Raw genomic sequence first — 16,616 nt, forward strand, 5'->3', positions numbered from 1 at the left:
GAAAAGAAACTGGCTCTGCATGCTAAAGACAAACCCATAAGAATTCTATCAATATGCTGCAAGTAAAAGAAAGAATGAATATGAAAGAATAACTCTTCTAAATCCTGATGGTGTGAGGGTTACAGATGCAGAAGAGATTGTTCAGTTAATGAGTGCCCATTGTGTTAAAAGCTATCAACCTGGTGAAAGCACATTGAGTTCACTGTTACCTCTTCACTAGATGAAGAAACGTAGGTGTGTGTGTGAGGCCGAGGTATTAGAGCTCTTGCACTTATTAGATAAGAATTCAGCAATAGGGACTGATGGAATATCAGCAAGTGTGTTAAAAGAGTGTTCAGCTGAACTGGCCATACCTTTGACTAGGCTGTTTAATATGAGTCTCAGAAGAGAGAAGATTCCAAAGGAATGGAAGGAATGAATGGTAATTCCATTGCACAAGAGTGGTGCAAAGACTGATGTATCCGACTATCGACCAATTAGTATCTCAGGAGTGGTGGTGAAGATTTTGGAAAAATTGGTTAGTGCTCACATTCAGAAATGGGTTGACAGTGATCTCTACTTTGGAATGAGCAACATGGGTTTACTAAGAGAAGGTAATGTTTTAGCAACTTGTTCACATTCTATAACAATGTTACCATTGAACTAGACAAGGGGGAATGGATACACCACGATACTTTTGGATTTTGCTAAGGCTTTTGTCAGAATATAGCATGGCAGACTGCTGCATAAATTGGAAAAAATGGGTTTGGGTTATAGGATATTAGCATGAATAAGAGGATGGCTGACTGACAGATGTCAAAAAAGTGGTATACAGGGAATGTGAGTCTGCAAGATTTGAGGTAAGTAGTGGTGTACCACAAGGATCAGTGCTTGGCCCACTGTTATTCAATCTGTACATTAATGATATTGGGAAGGATTTGACAAAGCGATACATCTATTTGCTGGTGATGGAAAGATAGGTAGGGTGGGGAAAGGACGAGAGGGCATCCAGAGGGTGATGCATGATTATAATGGATTGCCATTGGGCGTTATGAGTGCAAGCAATGTGAATGAATTTAATAAGTATGATAGCTGGTTTGTCTGTAGTATGTGGCCTCCCTCGATGAGTCTCTGCCTTCCTGGAGGTCTTTCTTAACAACAATAATATACAGGTATCTCCATGAAGTCAGAGAACTCATTGTCATGGGAGATCCATTATTCACACAATATCTATCATATCTCTCCTTAAACTCATTCACTGATGAAGCACTCACAACCACTTATGGAAACCCATTCCACTTAATCACAATCCTTCAAACAAAAAACTAGTTCTAACTAGCCTAGATAACTGCATTTTTACACAACACCCACAATAAAAAAAAAGAGGCTTCAGTGTTAATCCTATAAAACCCCTTTAATAACTTAAATACTTCTGTCACTGCCTCCACTTTTTCACCTATCAGCTAATTTCTGAAGTCCACAGATCATCAATCTATACTCATAAGTTGCATTTCATAAGCCTACCATAATCTTTATCACTCACCACTAGATCCTCTCCACCTCTTCATCCCCACAGAATCTGGGAGTCCAGATCTGTGCACAGTAGTCCATATGTGTCCTTATTCACGTTTTATATGGGTGAACAATAACCTATCTATCCCTGCTTGTTAGTGTGTTCTTCAACATCCAAATAATCTGATGTGATGCTCAACTCCCTTTCCACAATCACAAGTCCATGCCATCGTCAAATTCCTGAAGTTCAGGCCTATCAGTATAGTACACAGCTTCTGATCTCTTCCCAAAGTGCATCACTTCAAACTTGGCTACATTAAATTGGCAGCCATTTACCTTTGCCCATAAAGCTAATCAAACAATACCTTCCTGCAGGAACTCAACATCACCTTCATTCACCATTACTCTTTCCAGTTTAGCATCATCAGCAAACAACTGAATATTTTTTGTCAAATCATTTTCTATATCACTGAAGTATAAATTAAATAACAGAGAACCGAATACTTGAGCCCTGTGGTACATCACTGGTCATCTGCCTTCTGTTGGACTCAACTCCTCCAAAAACTTCTCTTTGATATCTGTCCATCAGCTACCCTGTAATCAAAATCACCAGATTAATATCATTCCCATTTTAGACCTTTTGGATGTACTTCACATGGATCATCTTCAAGGCTGGTACGACGTTTCAACTTGTCAGCCCATTTTTTAATTGTCGAAAACGAATGAGAAGAGTGCCCATAAACTTTTATGAACTTCGAATGAATTTCTTTTGGCGTTAAACTGTCTTTAACAAAGAATTTTATAATCAAACGAAACTCAATTTTATCCATTTCAAGGGAATACAGACAACGCTTTTCCTTCAGACAGCTGTATAAAACAAACTGCTTGATAGATTGACTTGCAATTTTACATGGATGATTATGACAGATGTACCAACTTAGAAAAAAAAAATCTTGCCGATAGTGTTGCATCTATGGTCAAGGCTGATAAATTTTCAGACCACCCTCATGTGTATATATATATATATATATATATATATATATATGTTAAAGATACCAAGCAATTTTAAACCTGGTTTTACTCCATTTCCCAAGTAAGCAAACAGACTAAAAGTCAAGTTTGCGCCTGCAATTGATGCAAGTCTAACTGATCCCACAGGTAGTGCAAGACTAGGGAAACTCGTGGTAAAGGTGGAACAAGCTCCAATCACTAATCTTAATATTTACCTTTAATGCCAAAACACATCTCCAAGAAGGGGATGTATGATGTTTTGTATTAAAGGCAAGGGGCCACTACCCAGACCGGTTTCGACCTTTGTTCCACCTTTACCACGAGTTGCCCTGGTCTTGCACTACCTGTGGGATCAGTTAGACTTGCATCAATTGCAGGCGCAAACTTGACTTTTAGTCTGTTTGCTTACTTGGGAAATGGAGTAAAACCAGGTTTAAAATTGCTTGGTATCTTTAACATATTTATACCCAAGGTAAAAATACTTTCTACATTTATATCTCCTCCAGAGATTTTTATTTAATAAGGTTAAAACACCTTATGGTAACTTGTTTTGGTGAAATACTTACAAGCTCTGTATTACTAAATCTTAGTATTTCTAGCCTAGCTCCCACTGATGAGGCCTCAATAAAGGTCGAAACCGGTCTGGGTAGTGGCCCCTTGCCTTTAATACAAAACATCATACATCCCCTTCTTGGAGATGTGTTTTGGCATTAAAGGTAAATATTAAGATTAGTGATCAGAGCTTGTTCCACCTTTACCACGAGTTGCCCTGGTCTTGCACTACCTGTGGGATCAGTTAGACTTGCATCAATTGCAGGCGCAAACTTGACTTTTAGACTGTTTGCTTACTTGGGAAATGGAGTAAAACCAGGTTTAAAATTGCTTGGTATCTTTAACATATTTATACCCAAGGTAAAAATACTTTCTACATATATATATATATATACTAGGGGGGGCTCCACCCACCTGACACTTACCCCCTGAGCACTAATCTCAGGTGGTATGGTCACTTAAACAGAATGGGCGAGGAAAGATTAGCAAAACAAGTGTTCTCTGCTAGGTTGGCAGGAAAACAACCCAGAGGAACACCAAGATATAGGTGGACTGATACTGTACAAAGTTCCTTAGAAGATAGAAATATAAGATCTGATAATGTTGGAGTCTTGACAAGTAACAGACTAATTTGGAGGAAAATAGTAGATAGGAAGTTAGCAATGATGTAAATTTTTTATGTAGTACTAACATATCCTGTAGACCCCTTGAGGGTACATGGCAGGAATTTGATGATGATGATGATGATGATGTTTATATAAAATTACTTGGTATCTTGAATGCATAATACACCCAAGTTAAAAAACTTTCTACATCTATCTCTCATCCTGAGATTTTATTTAATAAGATCAAAGTACCTTGTGGCAACTTGTTTAGGTAAAATTCATAAGCTCTGCATTACTTCAACCTTAGTATTATCAGGTCTTGCTCCCACTGACGAGACTTCAATAAAGGTCGAAACCAGTATGGGTAGTGACCATTGCCTTTAATGCATAGCATCATGCATCTCTGCAAGGGGATGTGCTTTACATTAAGGGAAAAATACTAAGGAAAGTGATCAGAGCTTAATCTACCTTTACCACGAGTTGCACTACCATGAGTTGCCTCAGATTTGCACTACGTGCAGGTGCAAACTTGAGAAATAGGATTAAAAACCAAGTTTATATAAAATTACTTGGTATCTTGAATAAATAATATACCCAAGTTAACAAATTTTCTACATATATAAGTGTAGAAAGTATTTTACCTTAGGTATAATAAATGTTAAAGATACCAAGCTATTTTAAACCTGGTTTTACTCCAGTAAAACCAGGTTTAAAATAGCTTGGTATCTTTAACAAATATATATAAGTATTAAATGACTTAAGGCCAAGATTAACATAAAAAGTTTTAATTGCACAACTGGTTTCATCTAACATAGACTTTTTCAGGTGCTAAAAAACGTGTAGGAATCCTAGTAAGGAACTGGATCTTAGCTGTATTAAAAAACACAGCAAAAACACCACTGCAGAGCTAAAGCCCAAATGAGTTCAAAAATAAAAGCAATCTCAAACTGTATTATTAGGCACATGCATGCGTTCACGATCTCGTGCACGCCAATATTGAATGGGTGTCTGTGGAAGTCTGATAAGTTATAGCTTAAATTACTATTCATATGAACAGGATTTAGGATTATTTCTTGTGACTGCAAATTTTTTTTTTTCTATCTCATTCATCATAACAACGGTGAAGATTGTTAGATTTTTTCCCAGAGTACTAGATGTGGGAGGCCCTCCTCGTTCGAATTTACTGAAAATGGGACATGGCAAGATAAGGTGGTGGCTCGAGTTCTTTTGTAGTTGATGTCTCTTTGGTGTTCTTCGATACAGAGTTTGATTGATTTTTTCATCTGTCCGAAGTAAGGTTTGCCACAATTGCAGAAAATTTGATAAACGCCGGGATATTTGAGACCATTATGATTAGTCTTTGGTTGACTGAGAAGGGAACGTAACTTATGTGGTAAAGAAGGTCCGAATGTTAAATTTTCTTAAGATTTTTGCTCACTTTTGGAGAGATAGAGCTGATATAAGGAATAGAAATACTGACCTTAGAAACTGTAGTATCTTCATTACGGCGATGGGGAGGATTGAAAAGGAGTTTGTTGATAATTTTCTTTGAATAGCCATTTAATTGAAATGTGCTTTGAAGATGATTAAGTTCGTCGTTAAGAGCCTGTTTATCCGAAAGAAATGAGCGAGCCGGTGTCCAAGAGTAGATATGATGCCGAATTTCTGCAGAGGGTAATGGTGAGAATCAGCGGGAGATATCTATCTGTATGGGTCAGTTTCCTAAAAATAGTGATTTTTAATTTCTCATTTAAAAGTGAGACAGCTCTTAGATGAAATCTTTACATCTAAGAAAGAAAGAGCCTTTATCCTCCAATTCACCTGTAAACTTAATGTTAGGATGTATATTATTTAGGTGTTCTTGAAAGTTCTGGAGGGTATCAAGGCCATGTTCCCAAATTAGAAAGATGTCAACGTAGCATTACCACACTTTAAGTTTTAAAGGAAAGGATGAAATGGCCTTTTCTTCAAAATCTTCCAGGTAAAAGCACCTCCATAGCGCAATTGGAAGAACTAGGTATGTTGCGCCCTTCGATTTGAAAAGGCCTAAGTTCGATTCCGTCATGATGGGAGGAATCTTTATATGTGCTTTTTCAATTGAAGGTGAGTTAGCCAATCTCATATGGAGGTAGTAGGGTTTTTCTCGTGGAAACTCAGGTTTTTCATCCCATATACAGACAAATCGGCACTTCAGAACACAAGCAATTTAAAGACAAAAAATACTAGCGGTGGTGGTTGTGGGCAGTAGATGGCGTTGATGTAGGAGGTAGTAGAGGCTCTGTGTAGTAGTGGAAATGGAGAGTTGTATAGTTGGTGTCCTCCTGCAATGAGTCTTCGGACTGCTTGTGGGAGGACACCAACTGTTAGGTGTTTTTTTTTTTTTTTTTTTTTTTTTTATGTAGGAACACTACATCAAAGCTGGCCATGATATCTGTGTCTTTGATTGTAATATCTTTGAGCTTGGATACAAAATCTGTGGAGTTTTGCACAAAGCATGTAAATTTCCTGGAGAAACATTTTAGAGAAGAAGCGAGATATTAAGAAAGCTTGTACATCAGAGAATCAATACCTTCGACTATAGGACGAAGCGGGATATTCTCCTTGTGAATTTTTGGAAGACCATATAGCCGAGGAATTAGAGGATGAAGAGAACAGAGGGAAAGGCATAAATTTCTTGGTAATTCTGTTGTTGTTCTCAGCAAATTGTTTGTACAGTTCTGAAATTCTCTAGTAGGATCTCTTTCGAGAATTGAGTAAGTGTCAGTACACAGTAAATCTTGTATCTTATGCTGATAACCTGTTTTGTTTAGTACTACTGTAGCATTTCCTTTATCTGCCGGGAGAACGATGATGTCGTGGTTATTCTTTAGTTGTTTAATAGTGAAGATAGGTTTGCATTCTGGGTAGGAAGAAAAGAAGCAGTTTTTTCAATTTTGGTGAGTAATAATTCTTTAGGAATAGATTTCGGTGACAGAACAACCTATCTGCTGCAGAAAACATGTTTTTCAGCAGCAGATAGGTTGTGACTAGACTTATTGATAACCACCTTCTCCTGAGACAGGTGAGGTTTGTTGAAAAAAGGCTTCTCTTGTTTTTCTCGGAGAGAGAATTGAATTTCCGGATTGAATTTTAACTTGCTGATATTTTGAGATTTAGAAGCAAAAAAAATTCCTTACCTCCTTAATATGGTTCCAGATGCTACTATCAACAGAATGTTCTATGTTGTTAGAGAGTTCAGTTTTTTAGCAACAAAAGGGCCAAGGGGCATTTTGTGCCAAATCTCGGCGAGGAGTTCTAATTTTGCTCTGTGATAAATCTTATGTGCGCATTCTATTTTGATGTTCTCCCTGAACGAGATAAAATTATGGAAAACAGTATGCAACTTGCAGCATTTCAAAAACACAAGTCTGTTGATAAATAGACCAATTCTTTTCAGAGACTTCTGGTATTCTTTGATGTGGTGAATTGCCTCATCATAAGGACTGAAAATGTTTATAGGAAGATATGTGAAGAGCCAAAGGCTTCAATTCGGCGACATATAACTTGTTTAAGTTTAAGTTAAAGGATATTACAACCCATATAGTTTCTTAGCCGAATAAGAAACTCAAAGAGTTTCATGCCGAATATAGTAGAAACTATATAAAGTTCGGCGATTCCAAGCGTAAACAAATACCTGGATACTGCAGCACTGATCCCAAAGGGTAGTGCAAGCTGGGGCAACTCGTGGTTGTCTCTGTATCCAGGTATTTGTATCCAGGTATTTGTTTACGCTTGGAATCGCCGAACTTTATATAGTTTCTACTATATTCGGCATGAAACTCTTTGAGTTTCTTATTCGGCTAAGAAACTATATGGGTTGTAATATCCTTTAACTTAAACAAGTTTATAGGAAGATTTACTTTGTTTGAGAACATGTTAAAAGTATTAAATGACTAAAGACCAGATTAACATAAAAGGTTTTAATCGCACAACTGTGCTAAAAAACATAAAAGCCTCAGTAAGGAACTGTAGAGAAACTGGATCTGAACAGTATTAAAAAACATGGGAGAAACACTGTAGAAGCTAAAGCTCAAATGAGTTTAAAAAGAACAATCTCCAACTGTATTATTAGGCAGATGCATGTGTCCACGATCTCGCACACGCTAATATTGAATAGCAGAGCTATGGCAGTCTGATAAGTTGTAGCTTGAATTACTATCGATATGAACAGGGTTTAAGATTATTTCTTTTGACTCCAAAATTTTTCTTTCTATCTCATAACAATGGTGAAGATTGTTAAACTTTTCCCAGAGCACTTGATGTGGGAGGCGCTTCTTGATATTGATATCAAGAAAACAGGACATGGCTAGATAAGGCACTGGCTCGAGTTCTTTTGTAGTTGTCTCTTTGGTGTTCTTCTATACAGAGTTCGATTGATTTTTCTGTCTGTCCAAAGTAAGGTTTACCACAATTGCAGAAAATTTGATAAACGCTGGGATACTTGAGACCGTTAGGCATAGCTATGGGAAACCCTTTGTCCCCAGTTCTTGCGAACATTTACCTGGAGGATTTCAAAGAAAATGCCATTTCATCCTTTCCTTTAAAACCTAAAGTGTGGAAATGCTATGTTCACGACATCCTCTTTCTAATTTGGGATCGTGGCCTTGATACCCTCCAGAACTTTCAAGAACACCTAAATAATATACATCATAACATTAAGTTTACAGCTGAATTGGAGGTTAAAGGCTCTCTTTCTTTCTTAGATGTAAAACTGTCCCGTTTAAATGAAAAATTCAAAATCACTATTTTTAGGAAACCGACCCATACCCTCCACAGAAATTCGACATTATATCTACTCTTGGACACCAGGCTCACTCACTACTTTCAGATGAACAGGATCTTAGCAACGAACTTAATCATCTTCAAAGCACATTTCAGTTAAATGGCTATTCAAATAAAATTATCAACAAACTCCTTTTGAATCCTCCAACACGTCATAATGGAGATACTACAGTTTCTAAGAGCAGTTTTTCTATTCCTTACAACTCTATCTCTCCAAAATTAGCAACAATATTAATAAAATTAAACTTTCGGACCTTCTTCACTGCCTAAGTTACGTTCCCTTCTTTGCCAACCAAAGACTAATCATAATGGTCTCAAATATCCCGGTGTTTATCAAATTTTCTGCAATTGTGGCAAACCTTACTTCAAACAGACAGAAAAATCAATCAAACTCCATATCGAAGAACACCAAAGAAACATCAACTACAAAAGAACTTGAGCCAGCGCCTTATCTAGCCATCTCCTGTTTTCAGCAAATTTGAATGAGGAGGACCTCCCACATCTAGTACTCTGGGAAAAGTCTAACAATCTTCACCGTTTTTATGATGAGATAGAAAGAAAAATTTTGGAGTCAAAAGAAATAATCCTAAACCCTGTTCATATGAATAGTAATTTAAGCTACAACTTATCAGACTGCCACAGCTCTGCTATTCAGTATTGGCTTGCACGAGATCGTGAACACACGCATGTGCCTAATAATACAGTTGGAGATTGTTCTTATTTTTCAACTCATTTGGACTTTAGCCTCTACGGTGTTTTTGCTGCATTTTTTAATACTGTTCAGATCCAGTTACTCTACAGTTCCTTACTGAGATTCTTATACGTTTTTAGCACCTGAAGAAGTCTATGTTAAACGAAATTAGTTGTGCAATTAAAACATTTTATATTAATCTCGGTCTTTAGTCATTTAATACTTTTAACATACTAAGAAACCAAGTAAATCTTCCTATAAACATATATATATATATATATATTAACACATTGATGCTGGACTATGTTTATCATGTGTTGTGCATTTATGGTAGGTCGCCTGACTTTGTCTCTTCCACATCACATGGGAAGACATTCTGACAGATTTTGCAAATATCTATATGACACATCAATTTCAAGATTTTTTCAGTAGAATTTTCATGTAAAACTAATATTTGTGAATTGTCTTCATAAGAGAGAAAACATCTCAAAAATAATGTTTTTCTTATTTCAAGTTTACATATAACATTTGCTTTTAAAAATATTATGCATGACAAACAGCTTGATTTCTATTTTATGGTTATACCACAGCATCTACATCTTGCCACTACAAAAACATTGAAAGAAAATAAAGGCAATCACTATAAGCTGGATTTTCTCTTCTTGTCTCTAGAAATATAAAGTTGTACATGCATTTATTTTATATACTATTACTATCATCAGACCTCCATGGAGTCAGACTTATTGTAGGAGGTCCCACTCTCACATACACAGCTTATCATACCTTAACTTAAATGCATTCACCGTCTCTCACTCACACCTTCAGGCAATGCATTCCAGTCAACCACCACTCTCCATGCAAAAAACTTACTCCTCACTCCCTTGCTCACATCCTTCTTGTACAGCTTCCAGGGATTGTCCCTGGTTCTTCCCCTATCTCCAATCATTCTATAAAAAGAGTAATAAAGGGTAATTACTCTTTACCACCCTTATATGGTATGATCATGTCCCACCACTCCCCTTCCTCCTTTTATCCACTAGATTCTGCAACTTGCATTTTTTCAAACTGTCAACATCCTCCAAATTTCAGACTCAAAACTGACAGTCTTTTCTGAATCCTCTCCAACAACTATTCATCATCCTTTCGAAAATCAGGTGACCAAATCTTCACACAGTAATCCACATATGGCCTAATCAAAGTCTTGTACAATGGATTCATAACATCTTAATCAGGTGACCAAATCTTCACACAGTAATCCACATATGGCCTAATCAAAGTCTTGTACAATGAATTCATAACATCCTAATCAGGTGACCAAATCTTCACACAGTAATCCACATATGGCCTAATCAAAGTCTTGTACAATGGATTCATAACATCCTTCTATATTTATAGGCGTAGACTTCTGTGGCTAATTGGTTCAAAAGACATATTTCTGTGATTATCTCCAGCATTCAGTGATTATCTCTACAGTATCTCCAGCATACAAGAAAGATGTAATGAAGAACTAAAATACTTAACACAAATCCTCCAGCAAAATGGGTATGAAACAAAAACCATCAAGAGAATCCTTAAAATGCCTCCAACTAACAACACAACTGAAAATCAGGTGACCAAATCTTCACACAGTAATCCACATATGGCCTAATCAAAGTCTTGTACAGTGGATTCATAACATCCTAATCAGGATACCAAATCTTCACACAGTAATCCACATATGGCCTAATCACAGTCTTGTACACGAGGCTGACCAACATAGAAAGATTTCTATATGCAGCCTCACGCCACCATCCTTCGCAAAAAATAAGCTTAATTAAATCTCTTCAAGACAGAGCATACAATATCTCCAGCACATGAGAAAGATGTAATGAAGAACTAAAATACTTAACACAAATCCTCCAACAGAATGGGTATGAAACAAAAACCATCAAGAGAATCCTTAAAATGCCTCCAACTAACAACACAATAAAACAAGATTACAAAAACGCAATCTCGCTTCCTTATATCAAAAATGTTACAGATAAGCTAGCCAAATTAATGAACAAACACAACGTAAAAGTAGCCTTCCTTCCTATGGAAAAAATCTCAAGATTCCTACATCCACCAAAACCACCTCATCATCCTCTTAAAAAACCAGGAGTCTACAAAATCCATTGCTCTTGCGGAATTTGCTACATAGGACAGACAGGAAGATCTAGAGAAATACGCATGGCTAAACACCAAAAAGACATACAATACAAAAGAGAACAAAAAACGAGTCTTGCTTTCCATACCATTTCCAATGGACACGATGTACTCTGGCAAAAAACTATGATGTCATACATAAAAAACAACTGCTATATAAGAAAATTTAAAGAAGCTGCTAATATGCTGAAAAACCCAACCCAACATAATAAAAATCAAGGTTTAATTCTCCATCAAGTGTGGTCAGCTCTAAGAAAAAATCTACTCAATCTGAGCTCTGACTGTATGAACGAGAACAAGAACATGTGACATCGTCCAGTATTGTTCAACGTCAATAACGTTTTATATCTGCATTCTGTTATTTGAGTTTATGAATAGCCAGAAGGTTATGATTTGTATTTATTAATTTCTCTTGTTTAAACTTTAAGTTATACTATTTACCCCTGAAGAGGTAAATCCTACGATTTACGAAACTTGTCGGAACTATTATTATTTCAGTATATTGTATAACTGAATAATAAAAAATGTGGTGTGATCACCGAAAAATGTCTTTTGAATCATTCTATATGTCAGTGTTTTCCACATCATTGCAACAATCTGATTGTGCTGTCCTCACAATTTTGGCAAAATGCTCAGAAATTTCAGGTGCATATCCACCATCAATCCCAGAAATTTTATCTTCTTCACCTCCTCTAAGATATTCCCAATCAATTTTATACTCTGCATCCCATCTTTGCTTTCCAATGTTTCAAACTTTTACACTTTGCTACACTGAACTAGCATCTCCACACACTCGCCCATTTACCCAGATGTAAATCCTGCGATTTACGAAACTTGTCAGGAACTATTATTATTTCAGTATATTGTATAACTGAATAATAAAAAATCTGGTGTAATCACCGAAATATGTCTTTTGAATCATTCTATATGTCAGTGTTTTCCACATCATTGCAACAATCTGATTGTGCTGTCCTCACAATTTTGGCAAAATGCTCAGAAATTTCAGGTCCATATCCACCATCAATCCCAGAAATTTTATCTTCTTCACCTCCTCTAAGATATCCCCCACCAATTTTATACTCTGCATCCCATCTTTGCTTTCCAATGTTTTAAACTTTTACACTTTGCTACACTGAACTAGCATCTCCACACACTTGCCCATTTACCCCTTCATGTTCCTCGAGTTATGATATACAGTTGCAAACAACTGTATCTCATAACCCAAACCTTTCCAATCTCATTTACATACAAATTAAACAATGCCCACGAAACAGTCTCCTGGGACACACTATTGACTTTCCTCTTCTGGAATATTGCTCCTACATACACAACCCGCTGATACCTCTCAGACAGTCAATCTCCGATCCAATGCAGTAATCTACCATCCAATCACATCTGTTGCAATTTAGCAAACTCATCAAAGATAATTCTGCTGCAGGCAACCCAGTCCTGAATCCTGGTCCTCACTAGCCTCTCTAACAAATTGACCACAACTGCAGATAAGCAGACTGGATTATAATTCAAAGCCTTAGTCTTATTACCTCCTTTAAGAAGTGGAACAATTTGCCCTCTTCCCACTCCTTTGGAACTTGGGCCAATTTAAGACGTATGTTAAAAACGTAAGTTAAAGCTGGTGTTAACTCCCTGAAACATTCCCTAAGGACAGGTGGTGATATACCATGTCCTATGGCCTTATTGACATCAAGTGTACTCAGTTCCTCATATACCTCCTGCTCACCCACCATAAGTGGCTCCCCCCACTTCCTACTGCTCTCAAGTTCTGCATTATGTTACCTTCAGAAGGATAGAATTAAATTTAACACATCTACTATATCCTTCTCAGATGTTATCATTCTACCACTATCACTGAACATTCTACCATAATCATTCTTCAATCTACTGGCCACATACCAAAAATTTTTGCTAGGATTTTATCTCATCTAATCTCATTTTCCTTTTACCCTCTTTTCCCTTGCAGTGTTGAGGATTTATTAATCATCAGACATTGAACGATTCACAGGATAAGGTGGTTAGCCATATGCCACAGTATATCCTATGTCCGTAGTGTAGAGTTCTCAAGGCCGGTTTGCCTGCTTTGCGGGATGAAAACCCCCAGGATAAACTGGGGAAAAAAATAAAAACTGTCCACGCCCAAGACTGGCTACCTTGGCTATGGCTGAGGAAGATCTTGAAAGTTTATTTTCTCTTGGTTAGTAGACTATAATAAATTTAGTTTAATCCTTTATTCAAGTGTAAGCAAACAAAGTTTGTGCATGAAGTATCTTCAGGACTGAGGCAACTCATAGTAAAGGTGGACCAAGCTCTCACTCCTTATCTCGGTGTCTCCCATAATGCAAAGCACATCTCCTTGCAGACATGTATAATGCTATGCATTAAGGGAAGGGCCACTGCCCAGACTGGTTTCGACCTTTATTGAGGTCTCCTCAGTGGGAGCCAGACCCAAAAGTGGTGATACTAAGGCAGAAGCAATGGAGAGGTCATATTTACTTATACGAGTTGCCAAAAGGTGTACCACCTTATTATTAAATTACTTTGGATTTAGAGAAAGATGTTGGAAGTTTATTTTCCACTTGGTTAGACTATAATAAATTTAGTTTAATCCTTTATCCAAGTGTAAGCAAACAAAGTTTGCGCCTAAAATATCTTCAGGACTGAGGCAACTCATAGTGAAGGTGGTCAAGCGCTCATCACTCCTTGTCTCAGTATCTCCGATACTGCAAAGCACATCTCCTCACATCACTGTAGCGAATCGAACCTAGGACACTCCTTCCCCAGGCATATGGTTGCAAAGTGCACAGACACTAGACTAACCGTGCGGACCTAGGATTTTATTTGGTCTCATTTCTAAACTGCTGATTATACTGTACTTCTGCTACCCTTATCAAATGAGAATCTTCCTTGCTCTTTATACTCCTCCTGTATCTGATTATTGCCAGTCATCTCCGCCTCCACAAAACCTTTTTTTTCCAGATTGACTGCTTCATTTCTCAAGTCACTCATTTTAACCCTATCTTATTTAGTCTCCTGACCTTTGAAATACACTCACAAATGGCATTGATAGGATATAGGTTATATCCTCTCATGGGTGGGATAAATATTAAAAAAAAAAAAATACTCAGCCATTGCCTCTACCAGACAGTTCCTGAGTAGTGACCAAGCAGCACTGATTTCCTTCTCATCCAATTCCTCATTCCATGATATAGCTGAAGCTGCCTCTTAACCCTTTCTCACAAAAGTCCTAACATGGCTGGCCACATCACTTCATGGTCACATCCTCCAACTGGAGGAAGATTTGACACTTAATTTACAATAATATCCTCTAATGAGATAATCAAATCCAAGGCCCTCAATCCTCGTGTACCCTCTATTACCTACTGCCTAAGACAGTTGTCCCTCAAAAACTCAAGAAATTCTCTCTCTTTGGTTCCAGAGACTGTCTCTTCATTCCAGTCTATATTACCATAATTGAAATTACCCATAATAATCACCCTTTACTCATTAGCCGACCAATTTGCCCATACATTTCCTTCTCATAGCCTTCCACATTACCAGGTCTATAGCAACAACTTACTGAACATTTCATCCTGTCCACCTCCACTTCAAAAATACTGTCACTATTTGCTCCTTTCATCTCCACCAGATGCACACAACTCCTTGGCCATCATCAACAACAACTGTTTGTCTTCATGAAAAAATACATATCAACCCATCTCTATTCCTGTGAAAATGTCATTTTCATCCAACCATATCTAACTTATTCCAACAATTTTTGAGCTAATGAACACTATTAACATACAGTTTCGTTCCCCTTATTTCGAACACTTCTGGCATACTGGATTACCATTTATGTGAATATGGTTTTCATTCTTACATCTCTCCAGTATCATCAGCAAAAACAAACAAGGAACAGAAAATTACAGTCATTGTTCTTTGCATAAAAATAAGCAGATACTTGTTTTTTTTATATCGTTTTGAAAAAAAAAAAAATTAACTCAACTAATATGCTCAGGCTCAAGTAAAGTTACTGATACTTCACCAGGTCTGGAAATGCAGAGTTGCATAGATCTTCACAATTCATTATTCCACAGGTGATTTCCAAAATAAATAAATAAATAAGGTTTCCTAATCTTTCAGAATTAGTGGCAGGCTTTACTTGGATTTCTTGTAAAAACTCCAAAAACTAAATAAAGTCTTCTTTTTTTGGGATTAAAAAATACAAGGAATAGATGTGAAATCATCAAAAATTCTCAGAAAAATTTTCATTATCTATTATTTTGCAATAGTTTTTTTAGGATATTTTACTATAAGCTCTGCTAAGTAATGCATTTTCTTAGTTTTACTCGTGCCTGTGGAGTGCAGTAGTGATTGTGTGTGGGGGGGGGGAGATTTATTCATGGTATATATTATCACATTGCAAATAAAATATTTCTCTTAGCACATAAAAGTGAATCCTTTTACAAAAAAAAAAAAAAAAAAAAAAAAAAAAAAAAAAAAAAAAGAGAGACCACAATTTACATTCTCTCAATCTGTATTTGTACTCCACATTCTCCATAAAGACAACTGCCCACCTTTGTGAATCTTCTCCAAACACTTTCTATCCTCATAACCATGAAAACTCAGTGACCAAATCCGTGCACTTATAATCCAAATGAGGCCTGATCAAGATCTTATACAATGGCATTATAACCCCTTTATTTCTGCATGTCAGTGTCCTCTGCATCATTGCCATTATCCGATGTGACATCTTCACAAGTTGTGCAATGTGGCCACTAAATTTCAGGTAGATGTCTACCACCACTCCCAGATCTCTCATCTCCTCTACTTCCTTTCAACTTTTCCCATCACATGTATACTTTGCATCACATCGTTGCTTGCCAAATCTCAAAATCTTACACTTTGTAACATTGAAATGACAGTTTCACTTACCTGCCCATTCATGCAATCTATTTAATCCTCCTGTAAGGCCATAATATCTGCTTGACTCTGCATTGCTCTCCCTAATTTTGCATCATCTGCAAATAGCTGCATATCACTAGTTTAACCCATTCCGATATCATTAACATACAAGCTGAACAACAATGGTCCCCAAAACTGACCCCTGCAGTACACAACTAGTGATCTTCCTTTTTTTTGGTAAACTGCACTCCCATATACAACTTTCTGATACTTATCTGACAGCCAGTCACTGATCCAACTCAGAAGCCTCTTATCCAATCCCATCTGTTTCAATTTATTTAACA

The 16,616-nt window shown here is 36.9% G+C and overlaps 1 protein-coding gene across 7 annotated transcripts in view; it reads right to left on the reverse strand.

Annotated features, from left to right (window-relative positions):
- The window catches only part of Rab3-GEF (Rab3 GDP-GTP exchange factor), a 1,186,669-nt gene that overhangs the window by 855,919 nt on the left and 314,134 nt on the right, over positions 1–16,616 (reverse strand). The gene's annotated exons all lie outside the window — the stretch shown is intronic.

This window comes from Typopeltis vanoorti, chromosome 6 (assembly GCF_054136105.1).
Source record: "Typopeltis vanoorti isolate ZY-2024b chromosome 6, IOZ_Tvanoo_1.0, whole genome shotgun sequence".
Lineage (NCBI taxonomy): Eukaryota > Metazoa > Arthropoda > Arachnida > Uropygi > Thelyphonidae > Typopeltis > Typopeltis vanoorti.